The 17,699-nt window shown below is 34.6% G+C and overlaps 1 pseudogene; it reads left to right on the top strand.

Moving 5' to 3' along the window:
* The first annotated feature begins 12,463 nt into the window (after window positions 1-12,463).
* LOC149230866 (beta-fructofuranosidase, insoluble isoenzyme 1-like) lies at window positions 12,464-14,630 on the top strand (annotated as a pseudogene).
* Window positions 14,631-17,699: the final 3,069 nt, after the last annotated feature.

Below are 17,699 nucleotides of genomic sequence, written 5' to 3' on the forward strand. Positions count from 1 at the left end.
CTTCCATTCTCTAGTTCTTCTTTATGAATCAAGAATCATGATACTATTATGTAGTGATGCTAAAAGGTTGATTATCACTATATGAATGTAAAAATTCCCCTTACAAAGATAACCCATGCCAAGATACAAGCCATTAAATAGAGAAGCCACTAGATATGTTGCTCTATATTGTCATTGATGTCAATGTGGCAATATTTTGGATAGTAAATAATGATGTGAAGCCAAGCAGAGTAGATCTATGAAGCAACAGGAGTAGGAAGGTTTCATTGAAAGCCATCAAATAAGAGATATCGGAAGAAGATCTATTAGAGCAGTGTATCAAAAGTCATAGGAGTGAAGAGAAACCACAAGAGCGATGAGCCAAGGCAAAGAAGATGTATCAAAGGAAGGAATAAACTATGGAAACCTCTTAAAACGTTCACAACGCATAAAACAAACTATAGGAGTTAACATATCGACATATATAATATTAGCTGGCTCTATTACATGCCACCACACAAAACCCCCAATTTCGGTGTGTACTGCGGACCCGATGGTTCCACCACAATACACGACAATACAATATTACATCCATTGTATAAACTTTCAATTGTAAGTCATAAAGGGATGTCACAATAAAAACTACGATTGCGATATAAGGTGTGGACCCGATTGCTCCATTATAAAACATCCTAATGTAATATTGCATCTGCGTATCATAAATTTCATATCACAAGGTTTAAAGGGATGAAACGTTAAAATGTTGATTACGATATAATATGCAGACTCGACAGATCCATTAAAATATACCTTTATGTAGTATCGTGTCCGGGTATCGGAAGTTACACAAATCATAAAAGGTTGTCACCTCGGGCCATTGATTACGATAAACCCCCAAACCATTGATTGTGATAGAAGTTGTGGATCCAACGGATCTATTGACAACTATTTAATGTTATATCATGTCTTCCTCATCAGAAATATGAGTATCGACTATGTTACATTGGTAATGTTAAAGGTTGCGATTGCGGGACCTCCAAAAGTTGCGATTGCGATTGTGTTTGATGATACGGATGTGGGACATCCATGTGGGCCTTTGATGAATATTAAAAAGGACCTCTCCAATACATATTGTGTAGCAAAAGACCTACGAAAGTTGCGATTGAAATTAGAAGTGACATGGCATGTAGGGACTGCTAGAATTCTATTATAATATGGTTATAGCCTCTCTGGTCTCTCCGTAAATAAACAAGTCGGCCTTCCTCTAATAGATGTGTCTCTCAAGTCATTAGTGAAACTCATATACATACAAGTTAAAATGTTTCACTAAAGGCATCGATCGGGCATTAGGCACAAAGAAGAATTAAAAAGTTCACAACTTGTGAACTTGAAAAAATAGAGGAAGCCGAAGATCAAGAAGCCCAAGGTATAGTAGAAGATGAAGGTGCAACAGAAGCCGAAAGCCGAGCAAAAAAAAAGGAAGTAGGAGACAGAGCGGGAGGAAAATCTTTTGACATGATTCATCTTGGAAAGTTCAGACCCAAAGTGAAGCCATAGCCAAGACAATGACCTGTTGCAAAGAGTACAAGGACATGATTTGGTAGCAAGTTCTTGGAAGTAGTATAATACAATCAAAAATTTCTTGACAGAGTAAATCTATAAGGTCAGAGCCCTTGGGGTTGGTGCCTCAGGATTGGAAGGATTGGTGTCCTTGGAGTTGGTGCTCCTAAATTCTAGGTTGGTGCCTTGGTAAGATAGGGTTGGAGCCCTAGAGGTTGGAGCCTCATCAAAGTCCAAGTTGGTGTTTGGAAAAACTCATCAGATATTGTATTAAATCTTTTTCTATATTTAATAAAATCATTTCTTTGATTAAAATTATAAAGAATATAAACTGGTAATAATAACAATTAAAAACAAATACTGATTCACCCCCCTCTCAGTATTTCAAAAAATTGGTATCAAATCCAACTTCTTTAGAATTAGCCTAACAGCTGGAAGAAGGATTCTTAGTTACAATGAAGAATCAAGAAATGACAGCAGGAAGGCTTCCCTTGTTCGATGGTACTAATTTTGGTTTTTGGAAAAGAAGAATGTCTTACTACTTAATTTCCCTTGGACCTAAAGTTTAAAATGCTATTCTGAATGGGTACAATTCCCCTCCCACTCTTCCTACTGATCAAGAGGAAATGAAAGTTTACATTGCCAATGCCAAAGCTCTAAATTCCATTACCAATGGAATTACTGATTTTAAGTTTACGAAAGTCTTGAATTGTGACTGGGCCAATGAAATATGGGATAAACTGGTTAGCTCATATGATGGGGACTCCAAGGTTAAGAAGGAAAAGCTTCAAACTCATAGGAGGCAGTTCAAAAGTCTGAAAATGGATGATGAGGAAGATATTGCATGATACTTCATCTGAGTAGCTGAAATAGTCAACTGTCTTAAAGGATTGGGAGAAACGATTGAAGAGATCACTATTGTCCAAAAGGTCTTAAGAACTCTCCCAGACAGATTTGACTCCTAAATAAGTGCTATAGAAGAAATGAAGGAACTAGACACTCTCAAAATGGATGAAATTCATGGAATCCTCACTACCTATGAGATGAGAAAAGGAATCCCAAGTTCCAAAGATGCAACATTCAAGGCCTCAAAATCAAAAAAGGGAAAAGGATGGAATACCAATAGTGATGACTCCGATGTTGAATCCGAATTGGCACAATTTGTATGAAGACTAAAGAAAGGATCCAAGCTAAAAGGTAAGCATCGTCTTATTTGTCTCAACTGTGGAAGAATATGTCATTATGCTACAAAATGTCCTGATAAGCATGACAATGGTAATGAGGAAGGAAGGATATACAAAAATAAAGGATTTACTAAGAAGAATTTCCTCTCTAAACAAGATGAATCTGATGAGGATGAATATGTGGTCATCAAGAAGAAATCATCTAAAGATATCTTCCATCACAAAGAAAGTAATGATGAATGAGATGAAGAGAATGACTATGATGGAAGAAAGGAAGTAATATTTGTGGAATTCACTGAAGATGATGAACCAAGACAGGAAAACGAAGAAGATATAAATGAATTATTGATAAGTACCATTGAAGAAAATGAGGAGCTACAAAAGGAGGTTATCTCTCTTAAAATGGACAAAGAGGAAGCTAAAATAAGGGAGGACATTATATGTGAAAGAAATGAAGCTGAAATAGTATCTCTCAAAAAGGAAATGGAACAAATCAAAAGAATTTGGCAAAGTTCTCAAACACTTGATCACATTCTCAACACTCAGAAATCTGAAAGTGACAAGTCCGGGATCAGTTTTTCATCAAGTGCCAAGGATAAAACAAGAAGCTATACTAATGTACTTTGCAACAATCCAAAAGAAGAAAAATCATCACATCAAAGGCTCGACTCAAATCAAAAGAATGAAGAAAGAGAAACTCTAAGGAAGAAGGTTTATTCAAATCGTGACTATTATAACAGGTACCAAACTATCTTTCTTGTATAGTGTTATTATTGTTAAAATTTTAGTCATTAAGCTAAACATTGCATGGCTCATAAGAATGAAGCACCTTGAAAAATCAGACAAACAAACCATGTAGTCTCAAAGGGAAAGGAAAAATCAATACTTTCAGCCCGTTTGATCCTTTGGCCAAATTTGATCCAATTTTCTCATTATATACTGATAATGGACATGACGAACAAAATTCCCCCCTAAAAAGTAGATAACCAAAATATGAAAGTCCCAATATGGATAAATGTGGTCTAGCTTTATGTGCTCATAGGGAGGAAAATCTTTGGTTTGTGAATAGTGGGTGCTCCAGACATATGACAGGTGAAAAAAGGAATTTTATGTCATTAAACAAAAAGGAAGGAAATGTATCCTTTGGGAGTGGGTCTACCAAAATTGTTGGAAAAGGATATGTTACCCTTATTAATGGAAAAGGAAAGGCTCAAAATGCTTTGCTGGTAGATGGGCTCAAACACAATCTCTTGAGTGTTAGCCAAATCTATGATCAAGGACATAATGTTGTCTTTAACACTAAAAATTATGAAATAAGGAACTCTTCCTCAGGAGAAATTGTGCAAAAGGAGTTAGAACATTTGATGACATCTACATTCTGAACAAAATTCAAGAAGATAAATGTTATCTAAGTCAAATAGGTGAAAGTTGGTTGTGGCATAAACAACTGGGGCATACAAGTTTTGATAAATTGATAAATATCAACAAAATCAATGCAGTAAGGGACATTCCAAAGATGTCCAAACCAGATCAAGTTGTATGTGTCCCATGTCAACATGGAAAGAAAACTAGAACCAACCACAAGACTAAGGAGTTCTCCACATCAAAACCTCTAGAGATCATTCAAGCAGATTTATGTGGGCCAACAAGAACTCCAACAATCCAAGGAGAAAGGTATTTTTCTTTATTTTTTGATGACTATACTAGAATGATGTGGGTATATTCCATAAAATATAAATGTGAAGCTTTTGAATGTCTTAATAATCTTAAATCTCTTGTAGAAAATGAAAAGGATTCCAAAATTAAATGTCTTAGAACAAATAGAGGGGGAGAATTCACATCAAAAGATTTCAATGAATTTTGTAAAGAACATGGAATTGAAAGATAGATCTCTGCTGCTAGAACACCTAAGAAAAATGGGGTAGTTGAAAGGAGAAACTGAACTGTTCAAGAAATGGCTAGAACTATGTTACTAGCAGCTGACTTGTAGCCAAAATTTTGGGAGGAAGTAGTTGGGATGATAGTTTATACCTTAAATCGAACTCAACTAAGACCAAATAATGAGAAGACTTCTTATGAATTATGGAAAGGAAGACCTACTTCAGTAAAATACTTCAGGATTTTTGGAAGAAAATGCTTCATAAAGATCATTGATGATTCACTAGGAAAATTTGATTCTCGGGTTGATGAAGGAATATTTATTGGGTATTCTACCAAAAGCAAAGCTTACAAATGCTAAAATAATCGACTATGGAAAATAGTGGAGAGTATTGATGTGAAGATTGATGAAGAGCTTCTAGAAAATAAAATTGAAGATCATGAAGCTGACCCATTTATTGAAGAAAGTGAAGAAGAACTTGAAAAGGAAGAAAAATATCAAGAAAAATAAAAGTAAAAATAATCATCTCAAACTATTTTAAAAGTGAAATTCCTCCAAAAGAATCACTTGGAAGAGAATATTATTGGCAATGTAGATGAAGGAATACAAACCCGAAGAAGGATGACAAGTACACCAAAGAGAAATGATTTTTCTCTCATATCTATGATAGAACCAGAAAATTTTACTCAAGCAAGTAAGGATCCTCATTGGGTGGAAGCCATGGAAGAAGAAATGTCTCAAATCGAGAAAAATGAGACATGGGAGCTGGTACCTCATCCAAAGGATAAAAATATAATCGGAACTAAGTGGGTGTTCAAAAAAAAAATGAATGAAGATGGACAAATCATCATAAATAAGGTAAGACTTGTCTGTAAAGGTTATTCACAAGTGGAAGGAATCGATTTTGAAGAAACCTTGCACCGGTAGCTCGTATGGAAGCTATAAGGATTTTCTTGGCATTTGCATTCTCAAAAGGATTCAAAGTCTATCAAATGGACGTAAAATCAACATTTCTAAATGGGGAACTCAAGGAAGAAGTCTACATGGAGCAACTAGAAGGTTTTGATCTAGTAGAAGGAAAAGACTTTGTATGTAAATTGAAAAAGGCATTATATGATTTGAAACAAGCTCCTAGAACGTGGTATGCAAGATTGGATCACTATCTACAACAACAAAACTTCAAAAAAGGGGTGGTAGGAAGTAATCTCTACATGAAGATGGATGAGGATAAATTACTAATCACCCTTGTATATGTTGATCATCTGATTTTTTCTAGAAATGATGATGAAATGAGCCACGAGTTTTCTCAAAATATGTCAAAAGAATTCGAAATGTCAATGATTAGTGAGCTATCCTACTTCCTTGGAATACAAGTATCAAAAACCAGAGCAGGCATGTTTATATCTCAAAGAAAATATCTCAAAGATATGCTTAAAAATATGGAATGGAAGAATGTGCACCTATGAGCACACCGATGACCACAAACTGCAAACTAAGAAAATATTATTTTTCCCCACGGTAGATTCAACTCTTTACAGGTCAATAATTGGAGCTCTCTTATACTTAACTGCTACAAGGCCTGACATTATGCAAGAAATGGTAATGGTGGGAAGATTTCAATAAGCTCCTAAGCAATCCCACATGTTGGCTATGAAAAGAATTCTTAGATACTTGAAAGAAACCACTAACTTTGGTATTTGGTATCCCAAAAGCACAAATACTACAGTGACAAATTATACCAATGTTGATTGGGCTGGAAGTAGGGAAAATTTTAAGAACCACCTTAAATTTATATGTATAATAAATGGGTGAATCCCCATGATACATAGGAAAAATGGGAGGTGATTTTATCAATAATATAATATGTATATATAATTTTTTTGGAAAATATCTCACCAGATTATATTATCTTGTAAAGTCATGGTGAATCTATCACTGAATTATAAAATCTTGTAAGATCTTGGCAAATCTTTCATTGTATAATAAAAAGTGAAGTCTTGGCGAATGTTTTGTTAAAGTATGAAACCATATATGATAATAGGAAAACATATTCATTAAATTGTAATATACTAACATACATGTTTCGAAAAAAGAAACTTAATTTTCTCTTCCTACAAACAATGTTGCAAGTTTCAGCGGCCATGTTTGTCAAGGTTCTCACTGTACACTCTTTTGTATCCTTCTATTAGTTTTGATAATATTCCACAACAAAGTTTTTGTAGGTGTTGATCTTGACCACCAGTTCTGTCAAGGTAGTAGAGATTAATCTTTTCTCTACCACTTTTGTCAAGCTATCAAATTTCTTTCTTATTCCATAGACTCCAACTGCCAGATAAAAAAAAAACACATTTTGTTTACCCCAACACACCAACAAGTAGCAAGCCCCAACTATATAATAAAGAAAGTAGTAGGTATCCCAAAGGCCTAAAGGGGATCTAATGGAAAGAAGTGATCGTTGTCAGAAGCCTTCCAATCAATATATTAATATATACATATAGATTTATTATTATTTTAATTGGAAATCTTCAATTAAATAATAAAATTTAATTACGTCTCTCCCAATCTAAATTTCTTATTAGCATAATTCACTACCTTCATACCTCTTGCACTTTTTAACAACATTGCAACATGTGGATTAATTTCCTTTTTGGTGCAAAATCTTCACCTTTTAGGACAATATTGTGCATTGGCCAACCCCTACAGATCATTACAACAAATTAAGAAAAATAGAGAAGATGAAAGGTTGTACAAACTAGCATATTTTTCAAGCACTGGCCCAACCCCTATAGATCATTACGACAAATTAAGAATAATAGAGAAGATGAAAGGTTGTACAAACTAGCATATTTTCAAACAACTAATCCAACATTACTACCTTAACTTTTTCATGAAGATATCATATTGAGAATGTTTGAAAAATGGTGGGAAATCTGGGCACTGACTATCTCTCTTTTGCGAGGGTGATGGGGAGAGTGATAAGATTTCACTGTTTTGATTTTTTTTTTGTTAAATCAGAAAAACCAGTATTAATGGAGATATTGGTATTTTTTACTAAATTTTGTGAAGTGACTAAATGTAGCTTTAACCATTCACTTTAAGATGTTTTTATAATATAATTTCTTAAGTCTATTTAATATCCTCATTATCATAAAAACCAACATATATCCATCTTAACTCCACTTCTACCACTCTTGGAGGGATGAAATCTATTTATCCCTCTCAGCACTTGGTAGACCCGGAATTAAGATGGATCTAAGCTGATAGAATTTCCCCTTTAAATTGTCTATGCTCACATGAATACCATGATATTACCATGGGTCAATACCATGGGTTATGATAAACCTGGAGCTTAAAAACTACTATTAGTAATTTATAAAAATTAATAAAATTAATAATTGTTTTTTATTTTTATTTTTTTATTTTAACCAAATTAAAATGTTTAAGTGACATTAAATTACAAAAATCCATTTTTACCCTTGATCTACCAACCCTGAGGATCAAATATTTTTTCACTTTATGCTAGTTTGCATATCACGATATTTGATCCCTCCCGGGGCTTAGTAGATCCAGAGTAAGGATGGATCTATGCTGGTTTAATTCCCCCCTTTAAATAGCCTACATTCCATGTGAATACCATGAGTCAATACCATGTGCCATCTTTTTTTCTTATTAATACTAATATTAGGGTTAATAATGTTTTTTTTGCATGGTATTAATAATAATTTGGCCCATGGTATTTGGCCCATAGGCTTCACCTAAATATAACACATTTTTTGAGTGTTCTTAAATATAATGTGACTTCATAAAAAAATGTTTTATTTATTTACCATACCTCTCGTTTATTTATATTTTTATTAATTTACCATACCTCTTTTATAAATATGGTATTTGGCCCATAGGATTCACTTAAATAAAACCTCTTTTTTGTGCCTTCTTAAATAGAAAGAGGGTTATGGACTAAATATAAAAAGAGGTTTTATTTATTTACCATACCTCGAGTAAGTATAAAAAGAGGTTTTATTTATTTACCATACTCCACTTTATTTATATTTTTATTTATTTACACGTAAATATAAGGTGACTTATGGAGTGAATATAAAAAAATGTTTTCCATTATTCTTTATATGATTATGACTAAATAGATGCAAACTTGGAATATGGAAAGAACATTATTCAATCTTTTAATAAACATGAAAATAAGAGACTTGAATTTTTAAATAAAATGAATTATTCTTTTGTGACCATTTGTTCCAAAAAATAAGGTCATTTTCTCGAAGTTAACCCCAATACCATGAAATATGGGAAAATGAAAGAAAAAGACCATTTTACACTAAATGTGGAGGGTGAAATAACTATTATAAATACCTATTCTTGAAAATTAGGGCGAATGGAAACTCCTAATTTCAAGGGCTAAATTTACTTTGTTTACTCTCTCCCTTAAAATAAGGTGGGCTAACCTCCATACATAATTTTTTTATAAAATAAATTTGAGGCAATTTGTAACAATGTACTGTGATACCAAATATTCACCCAATAAAAATATAAAACCCCTTAATTTTGCCCAAGGGCGAAAATTCGCCCCTAAAATTTTCCATGGCTAGAAGCATGGATGATCGTAAAAGAACTAGTAGAAATGCATTTTTTATGGGTGATTTCTTGGTAGCTTGGCTCGGAAAAAAACAATCATCTATATCTATCTCTACAGCTGAAGCTGAATATATAGCTGCAGTTGACTATTGTACACAAATACTATGGATGAAGGAATCTTTGAAGGATGTCAACATAGAAACTAAACAACCAATCACCATCCATTGTGATAAAACAAGTGCTATCAGTCTTAGTAAAAATCCAGTGATGCACTCAAAAACCAAACATATACCAATCAAGTATCATTTTCTCCATGAACAGGTGGCTGAACAAAACATCAAATTGGAATATATCAATACCAAGGAACATATTGCAGATATTTTCACCAAACCTCTTCCTCGAGAAGCATTTGAACATCTCTGTCAAAAGATGGGGGTTATTGCTTTAGCATCACACTAAACCGATTCTTAAGATGCCACATGACAGGGGGAGCAGTTTGACAGGGGGAGTCCTTGTGCACTCCTTTGCCATTGATGTCAAAGGGGGAGAGAAGAAGAATATTGCCACCAATGACAAAGGAGGAGATTGTTGATCTACATTTTCATTGATGTCAATATGAAAATATTTTGGATAGTATATAATGTTGTGAAACCAGGCAAAGTAGATCCGTGAAGCAACATGAGAAGGAATGTTTCATCAAAAGCCATAAAAAAAGAGCTATCAGAGTAGTGTATCGAAAGTCATAGGAGTGAAGAGAAACCACAAAAGCGAGGAGCCAAGGCAAAGTAGATATATTGGAGGAAGGAATAAACCGTGGAAACCTCTTAAAAATTTCACAACGCATAAAACAAACCGGAGGAGTTAACATATCAGCATATATAATATCGGCGGGCTCTATTACATGCCACCACACAAAACCCCTGATTGAGATTTGCACTGTGGACTTGATGGTTCCACTACAATACACCATAATACAATATCGCATCCATCATATAAACTTTCATATCGCAAGTCATAAAGGGATGTCATAATAAAAACTACGATTGCGATATAAGGTGTGGACCCGATTGCTCCATTATAAAGCACCCTAATGTAATATCGCCCTGTGTCAAAAATTTCATATCACAAGGCTTAAAGGGATGAAACGTTAAAACCCCGATTTGAAAATAATATGTGGACCTGAAAGCTCCATTAAAATATAACTTTATGCAGTATCGCATTCGGGTATCGGAAGTTACACAAATCATAAAGGGTTGTCACCCCGAACCACCAATTGCGATAAATCCCAAACCATCGATTGCGATAGAAGCTGTGGATCCGACAGATCTATTGACAATTTCTTAATGTTATATCACGTCCATCTCATCGGCAATATGAGTATCGATTATGTTACATCAGTAACATTAAAGGTTGTGATTGCAAGACTTCCAAAGTTGCGATTGCGATTGTGTTTGATGATATGGATGTGGGACCTCCATGTGGGCCTTGGAAGAATATTAAAAAGGGTTGCTCCGATATATATTGTGTAGCAAAAGACCTCCAAAAGTTGCGATTGTGATTAGCAGTGACGTGGCATGTGGGGATCACCAGACTTCTATTATAATATGGTTATAGCCTCTTTGGTCTCTTCGTAAATAAACAAGTCGGCCTCCCTCCAATAAATGTGTCTCTCAAGTCATTGGTGAAACTCGTATAAGTACAAGTTAAAACGTTTCACTAAAGGCATCGATCAGGTATCAGGCACAAAGAAGAATTAAAAAGTTCACAACTTGTGAACTTGAAAAACAGAGGAATCCGAAGATCGAGAAGCTGAAGGTTGAGAAGCTAAAGGTCTAGTAGAAGACAAAGGTGTAGCAGAAGCCGAAAGTCGAGCAGAAAAAAAAGGAAGCAGAAGACAAAGTGGGAAAACAATCTTTTGACCTCATTCATCCTGGAAAGTTCATACCCAAAGTGAAGCCATAGTGCAAACAATGACCTGTTGCAAAGACTACAAGGACATGATTTGGTAAAGATGTTCCCAAAAGCAGTATAATACAATCAAACATTTTTTGATAAATTAAATCTATAGGGTCGGAGCCCTTGGGGTTGGTTCCCTAGAATTGGAATGATTGGTGTCCTTAGAGTTGGTGCTCCTAAATTCTACGTTGGTGTCTTGGTAAGATAGGGTCGGAGCCCTAGAGGTTGGAGCCTTATCAAAGTCCAAGTTGGTGCTTGGAAAAGCTCATCAGATATTGTATTCAATCTTTTTCTATATTTAATAAAATCATTTCTTTGATTAAAATTGTAAAGAATCTAAATTAGTAATAATAACAATTGAAAAAAAATACGGATTCACCCCCCTCTCCATATTTCCAACAAGATAATCCATTTCCCATAATCTAGTGATTCTCTAGAGATCGTAAAAGAAAAAAGAGAATTTATGTTATTATTTTTATCAATGTTATCATCTTATCTATCAATTCCTCTTGTACATATTTACTGGAGCCTTCCCAAGTTTACTTTTTTTCTTAATGATATCTATATTTAATTTTTTATAATCTTTTCACATACATTTAAATGTTGATGTCATTGTTCTGTAGAATTTTGTCATGTAGGAACTACAATATGATGCTCTTGGATATGAATCGACTACAAATTGAGAATTTTTCTTTGCATTCCATACATTTGGAACATATAATGAAAAACTATTCATCAATTTGTTTAATGGCCTTCTTTGTAACAACACATTTTTTTGATTCAAGTAAGATTGAATTTTGTGGATGTATTCTTCACGTGATAAACCCAAATCGTTTAAAAAGTTGAAGAATGTACGTATGTTGTCATATTTAGGCCGATAGGCCTTTCCTATGCATAAAAAATTGTCAACACTTTTACCCTCCTCCGTTTGATCAGGTGAGACACTTTCAACTATTGATTTGAAATGTGATTGTTTTTTCCAAATATCAGTTGAGTTGCTTTACTGCTTTTTCCCATTCTTTTATGTCACTCTTCAAGATATTTTTACTACTTTTTTCCTGCTAGTGGTTGTTGCTGTTCTTCTTCCTTGGATTTTGGCAATCACTGTTCTTCTTCCATGGCTTTTGGCAAGCATTGATTAGTAACGGTCATCCTTCACTTGATTGCAAATCTAATGGCCAGTGCTATAAAATAAAAAAGCATGTGAACGTATGGCATTTGGTGTATTTGGTTCTAGTCACAAAATGGGGTCATGGGTTAGAGGCATTCCGATCTATCTCATAGCTCAGCAGGGCTCTGTTTAGGTATCTGCATTGTTATGTGGGTTTCTCATCTGGAACGTACTGTGAACACAACCAGAACAAATGTTCAAATCCGGTATCGCACAACCTACCATTTTCAGCCTCAAAAGAATTGGATGAATGGTGTGTACAATCCATATTATTCCAGATTTTTCATAACAACCCTGTATTTGACATTACTACCGATCTACTAACTCTGTTTTGTTATGTTTGTGTTTGCCTGCATGACTATGTCGCAAACCTCCAACAGACCCAAATGGTGACCTTTTCCTTCCTCTTCAATTCATTCATTCAATAGTTCTCAGATTTAAAATTCTCTGTGATGAAATCGAACTGGGTTCGTTTTGCAGCGCCCATGTTCTACAAAGGGTTTTACCATCTCTTCTACCAGTATAATCCTCAAGGAGCGGTGTGGGGAAATATTGTTTGGGGGCATGTTGTTTCTGAGGATCTCATTAACTGGCATTCACTGGATCCTGCCATTGTTCCGAGCGAATGGTATGATATAAAGGGCTGTTGGTCCGGTTCGGCGACGTTATTGCCTGGAGACAAGCCTGTAATTCTTTATAGTGGATGGGCCAATTCATCCCAACAGGTGCAAAACGTGGCCATTCCTAAGAATATCTCTGATCCTATTTTGAGGGAATGGGTGAAGATACCTCAGAATCCTATTATGATTCCAAGCGATGGAATTAATGGGACTTTCTTTAGGGATCCCACCACTGGATGGCTGGACATGGACGACAAATGGAGGATTGTAGTTGGAAATAAGAGTAATCACAACGAGGTGGATCTGTTATACGAAAGCGAGGATTTTGTCAATTGGGTGAAGGCCGAGCATCCTTTACATTCATCGAACTTGACAGGAATGTGGGAGTGTCCAGTTTTTACCCTGTTCCTCATTCTGGGACCAAAGGGCTAAACACTTCCACAATTGGGCCCTCTCTCAAACATGTTTTGAAGGTGAGTCTGGGCAATAACATGATTGATTATTATACAGTGGGAAGTTACTTTTTTGGTCAGGATCGATACATGCCCGAAAACACCAACAACGAAGATAAAAATGGGTTGAGATATGACTATGAAAAATTCTATGCCTCCAAAGTGCTTTTTTGATCAATATAAGTAGCGGCGAATTCTGTGGGGGTGGGTGAATGAATCAGATAGCGTCTCCGATGATATTACCAAGGGCTGGTCTGGTCTTCAGGTAAAGTTAGTCTGATCACACCTATTAGTCTTATATGTTGTTTACATTTTTTATTTCTTCTACTTCTTGATGCATGTGTTTGTGTTTTGTTAAGGCCATTCCAAGAACCATCTGGCTAGACAACATCACTAGAACACAACTTTTGCAGTGGCCAGTTTCCGAAGTAGAATCCCTTCGTCGAAACAAAACTTTCAGAAAAAACATTGACCTCAGCAGTGGATCCGTTGTTGAAATTGCAGGCATAAACGTAGCGCAGGTACTTACTACACCAATAAATTTCTTTTAATTCAGTACATTTTACCTAACAATTGTTTGCTCAGAACATCTCAATGGTCTGTTTTAATGTTTAGGCTAATTAATTGTCCCAATATTGATTTTAGGTATCGAGTTAGTAGTTCTTTTGCTGGTTTTTAAGATTCTTATAGGAGGGAAATCGGACAGGCCGTCTATGACCTTAGTTGAAGCAAAGATCTCTTTCATGACTAAACAGATTTTAAGAAATTATTTCCTTTTTCTGTGGTTGTGGTTTCGTTTTATTAACTTATTCGGTGAGTTTCTCTTTATTATTAGGCTGACATGGAGGTCTCCTTTGATCTCCCAAGGCTCGAAATCACAGAGTTCGAAGAAGAGATCAGTGTGAATTTGATAGCTCAAAATTTGTGTAGCTGGATTGGCTCAGCTGCGAGGACTGTTGTTGGGCCATTTGGGTTGCTTGTTTTGGCTTCCAAGGACTTGAATGAATGCATTGCTGTGTTTTTTTAGATCGTTCGCTATCGAAACGAATTGAAGATATTAATGTGCAGTGACCAGAGTAGGTATAAATTCATGAACACTATAACTTATTAATCTAAACATTCCCAGAAAAAGAAAAAGAAAAGCACATTAATCTGTCATATTGTGTTAATGCTTGCAGATCGTCTTTAGCGAGCGGCCTTGATAAGACAACATATGGTGCCTTTGTGAATCATGTGGGGTAATTGCACAATGATCCAGTCCAAGAAAACAAAGTTTTCCACAAACCAATTAACTCTTCTACAAAATTCAACAATTCCAATTTAATAATCCTATAGGCCTCTCTTTGTACCTTTTGGGACAATTGCTAGTTAGAGAATTACCAATAATTTGGGCATGAACAATGTTATAATGGTCAACACCTCCTCAGGTTTGACACACAATTTTTAGAGAGTTATATTCAATAATGATGTAGGTAGGATTACAAACTGTAAAGAAGAATCATGCATTGCAATGTATAACACTAACTCTTCCATGAATCTAACCACAAACTAGGAAACAATGAACTAAGTGTTGACTTGATAAACGTGATTAGGAATGACACATCCTCCAAATCCACACTTTCCAGCGCTTTGGATATCATACAATTTAAGGGTAGTGTAAACTAAAAATTCAAATTTCCTTACATTAAATCGAACTCCCCCACCATCTCCTGCGCGGAATTTAGTTCGGCTTCACGGATAAGAGAAATTCGAGAAGATATATGAATGACATTACCAATGTAAGAAATGAGAGCATCCCATTTTATAATTCAGATATAGTAAGTAGCAATTTTATTGGGAGTAATAAAAGAAGCAAATATACGAATACAAACAATAGTAATTTCAATGATTCCAATGAGGAAAAATCGAATTCAAATGTAAGCAGGTATATGAGCAGTTACCATTTGAATATGATTGGGAGCAACCTGAATAATAATGTAAGCAACCCTTTTTTCAACCATTCGAATGGAATCAACAATACAAATGAGAACAACAATGGGATTGTGATTTATAACAATGATTATAATGACTATACCAACACTTAGAACAATGTTGGGAACAAAAAGGTAATTAAACTATCTAATTACCCTCTTAGCAAAGATGAAATTAGTGTACTCAATTGAGGGATTAGTTTTGCCATTTTTCCTTGGCATATTCCAACTGAAAACATCATATGTTGTATAGAATATAGTATACAACACCTAGAGAATGGTGAAGATAAGGAAGCAATGAGGCAGTATTGTGAAATAATCTTTAGAAAATCCAAACCACCTAGAAGTAACTTGAGGATTGAATTGTCAGCATTAAATTAGCTAAAAAATAATGATGAAATTGTAATTCTAAAAGAGCACGAAGGAGGTGCCACTATAATCATGACTAAAGATAGCTATATTGAGAAAATGAAGGATCATCTCAATTGTGGTAGCTATAAGAAGATAGACAAAAATCCTATTTCTAAGGTCATAAAAGATGTGAGGAAGGTAATCAATGATTCTAATTTGGATGAAAGAACTAAGAAGAAACTTCTCCTCACCTCCGAGATAACATCAAGAATCTATGGTCTCCCCAAGATTCATAAAGATGGTATCTTATTAAGACCTATTGTTAATACCATTGGTTCCCTTACATATGAGTTAGCTAAATATGGTGTTGGAAGATTAAGCCTCCTTGTTGGGAATACTTAATGCTTCATCAAAGATTCTTACGACTTTGTTAAACTCATCAAGAATGAAAAAGTGGAAAATGATGACTCAATTGAGAGCATTGATGTGGTTTCTTTATTCACTAAAATTCCTTTAGAAGATGCAATTAAGGTTCTATATGAGGTAACAGACACTGAAATTTCCAAACTTACTGAGGTATGTCTTTGATCTATGCTCATTAGTTTTCAAGGAGAATATCATGACTAGGTCACAGGTGTTGCAATGGGCTCCCCCTTATAACCTATTGTAGCCAACCTCTACATGAAAAATTTGAAAAGAAAACATTAGATTCCTACCCATTGAAACCAAAAACATGGAAAAGGTATGTTGATGATACTAATGTTCAATGACAGCATGGTAGAGAAGAAATGAATAAATTCTTGGAACATTTTAATGGAATATCTTAAGCAATAAAATTCACAATGGTACTTGAAGACAATAACTGCATTCCCTTCCTTGACGTATTAGTTTCTAGACATAAAGAAAAAACCTTGAGTCATAATGTATTTAAAAAAAGACTCACAGTGATAACTACCTACATATAGACGCTCATCATTACCCCCTCAGAAATTTGGGATTTTAAATACTTTGGACCAAAGAGTGTTTCAGATATTTGATCAAGGACACTTAGATAAAAAGTTAAACCACCTTACTAAAGTCTTCAGTGGAACTAGATATAAAGACAAGGACATTCTTAAAGCCAATAGGGAAGCAAAAATGAAGATGAACCCCACCTCACCCCATCTCCCTCATAAAGCTGAGGACATCCAAACCTCCAATAGGAAATCACATCTTCCATACATTCGTGGCGTCACTGACAGAATTGTTAAGGTTCTCAAGAAAAGAAATATTGGTTTTGCATTCAAACCATTAGAAACAATAATACACAAGATGAAATTAATAAAGGACATGATTGATCAACAACAACTTAAAGGGGTTTTCAAAATCAATTGCTCTTGTGGAAGAAGCTACATTGGTGAAACTGAGAGATCATTTAAAATGAGAATTAAGGAGCATGTAACGGACATCAAGAATCAATGCACTCGCCCCTGCTCTTGTTGAATATTCCCTCTATTCTAAGCATCATATCTTGCTAGAAGACACTACAATTATCTCAAAAGAAGATCACTACTTTAAACAAAGTTACCAACTTAAGAGGAACTGTACTGGGTTCTGATTTTTTTAGATGTTATAAAAAATCATCCGATTTTAAAAAGTGATGATGCAGAATCAAATTTTTTTTGAACATATTTTTGACACTTTAAACTTTCTTATGCATTAAGTATGTACATTTTTTTTTAAATGTTAGTGATTTTCAAGCCAATTTTGAAAAGTGTTATGCAGTATCAATCTTTTTTTTTCGGCTTATTTTTGACACTTTAATTTTTTTGATATATTAAGTATGGATAATTTTTTTTTAAATGTTGATGATTTTCATGCGGATTTTGAAAAGCGTTGATGCAACATCAACCTTTTTTTTGGGGCATATTCTTGACACTTCAAAATTTTCTTATGTCTTAAATATGCAGATTATTTTTTAAATATTGGTTATTTAACTATTTTTTATGTT

This window comes from Pinus tabuliformis, chromosome J (genome assembly GCF_031772625.1).
Source record: "Pinus tabuliformis cultivar Carrire ecotype Pingquan chromosome J, CPIR1, whole genome shotgun sequence".
NCBI lineage: Eukaryota > Viridiplantae > Streptophyta > Pinopsida > Pinales > Pinaceae > Pinus > Pinus tabuliformis.